The sequence below is a fragment of the Triticum dicoccoides genome, chromosome 6B, assembly GCF_002162155.2.
Source record: "Triticum dicoccoides isolate Atlit2015 ecotype Zavitan chromosome 6B, WEW_v2.0, whole genome shotgun sequence".
Taxonomy (NCBI): Eukaryota; Viridiplantae; Streptophyta; class Magnoliopsida; order Poales; family Poaceae; genus Triticum; species Triticum dicoccoides.
Genome location: NC_041391.1, coordinates 463,214,428 through 463,216,282, shown reverse-complemented (window position 1 = coordinate 463,216,282; position 1,855 = coordinate 463,214,428). Strand labels below are relative to the sequence as shown.

Below are 1,855 nucleotides of genomic sequence, written 5' to 3'. Positions count from 1 at the left end.
GCTACAGTTCAAATTTGACCCGCCTCCAGCTGAATCGGCGGATATTTGTCTTTTTCATCAGAGGTGGATCAAAACTTTTGACACCCAATCATTTTGTCAATTGTGCATTAAATATGTCCTAGTATTTTAGAAAATTGACTTGATACAATTTTGCAACAAATATATGGTAGGTCCGTCACAGAAAAATTCATTTTGGACACTCGAAAAATAAAAAATGTTTTTTTTGCCAAAAAACTCATTTCTCAAGACACATTTTAAAAGATATTTATCTTATTTCTTGTTTGTTATTTTTCCTGAAAACTTGTTCATATTTAGTGACACAATGAGAAGGTTTTTTCATTTTTTTGAATTTTTCAGGTCATAAAATAGCTGACATGATTTTAACACGTTAATTTTAGTCAACCATGACCAATTTAGATGGTCATAACATCATACTGTAATCTGATTGGTTCATGGACGTGTCACGGGGATCGTGCATCAAACACCGTCGGATGATCGGGGATCCAACGTCAGCCCTTCCACACCATCCCTGAAACCCTAGCTTTGTCCTGTGGTCATTTTGCATCCACCCCCCCCGCCTCCTTTCTTTCCCTCGCTCTCTCCTCTCCCCGCCAGCCGCCGCCCCCATTCTCTCCAGATCCAATCCAAGTCCCCCTCGTCCACCGCCCCCTTCCTCCCGTCACTACACCAACCTCGCCGTCGGCCCACCCCTGGTCCTCCCGCCACCTGAGCGCGCCACCCACCGCGTCCACAGAGACTGTCGTGGACCTGCGGTGCACGAGCTGGAGGACGGCGGGGGAGGCCAACAACCTGGCGCCGTGGGCCGCCGTGCCACAAGACTGCGTGCCGAACGTGCACGCATACCTCACCGGCCCCACCTACCGCTCCAACCTTGACCTCGTCGCGGGAGGCCTCCGCCTACGCCTGCGCCGCCGCCGCCTCCACCGGCTCCTGGGTCTTCGACATCGACGAGACGCTGCTCTACAACCTCTCCTACTACACGCATCACGGATACAGGTGGGCGACCCACGCTTGTCACATTCCGAGATCGCGGGCCTGCTATTAACACGCGCGGTTAATTTGCTATTCGATTGCAGGCTGGAGCTGTTCGACCACTGGGAGTTCGACCGGTGGGTGGAGACGGGGGAGGCGCCGGTGATCCCCTCCAACCTCTGCCTTTACAAGGAGGTACGCGACCTTGGCTTCAAGACCTTCCTGCTCATCGGACCTGCTATGTACGTACGCCTCCTCTCCTAACCCCCACACTGCGTTTAGGTTTAGTCAGGAAGTGTCAAGACCATTCAGGTTCGGGTTCAGTTAGGGGTTGTCGGACATTAAATTCTCAACATCTGCATCATGAGTAACACAATAGCGAGACCACTTTGTCAATTTGGCTGCAGCTTGTTAGTCTCAGCAGGTTTCAGTAGACATCTAGCCGATTTAATTTTTGGGTTTTTGTTGTACCTCAACTTGGACCATTAAACTGGAGCTATACTACCCTATCTCTGCTATGTTCCATCCACTGTATCTGTTTAACCAACCTGATCCTCCAAACATAAAAGCTCAAGTGTGTACTGATTTAATTTAATTTAGTACACATGCAGTATAACTGTTAGTCGAAACCATGAATTACCCTACTGTTAGTCTAGTTACCTTGACCGTAAAAGCTAGTTAGAGCAGCAGCTAGCCAGCATTAGGAACACTGAATCTTATGTTCACTTGCTTCCTAATCCAACACATCAAATCTCTGAAAGGCTCTTATGTTTTGTGCATTACAAAAGATTGCAAGGCTGACTTCACAAATACTTCCTTTGACTGACATGTGATGTGGTTTCTTGCCATGCATGAGCAGCTA

The 1,855-nt window shown here is 48.2% G+C and overlaps 1 pseudogene; it reads left to right on the top strand.

Annotated features, from left to right (window-relative positions):
• The first annotated feature begins 404 nt into the window (after positions 1-404).
• On the top strand, positions 405-1,482 carry LOC119321197 (annotated as a pseudogene).
• Positions 1,483-1,855: the final 373 nt, after the last annotated feature.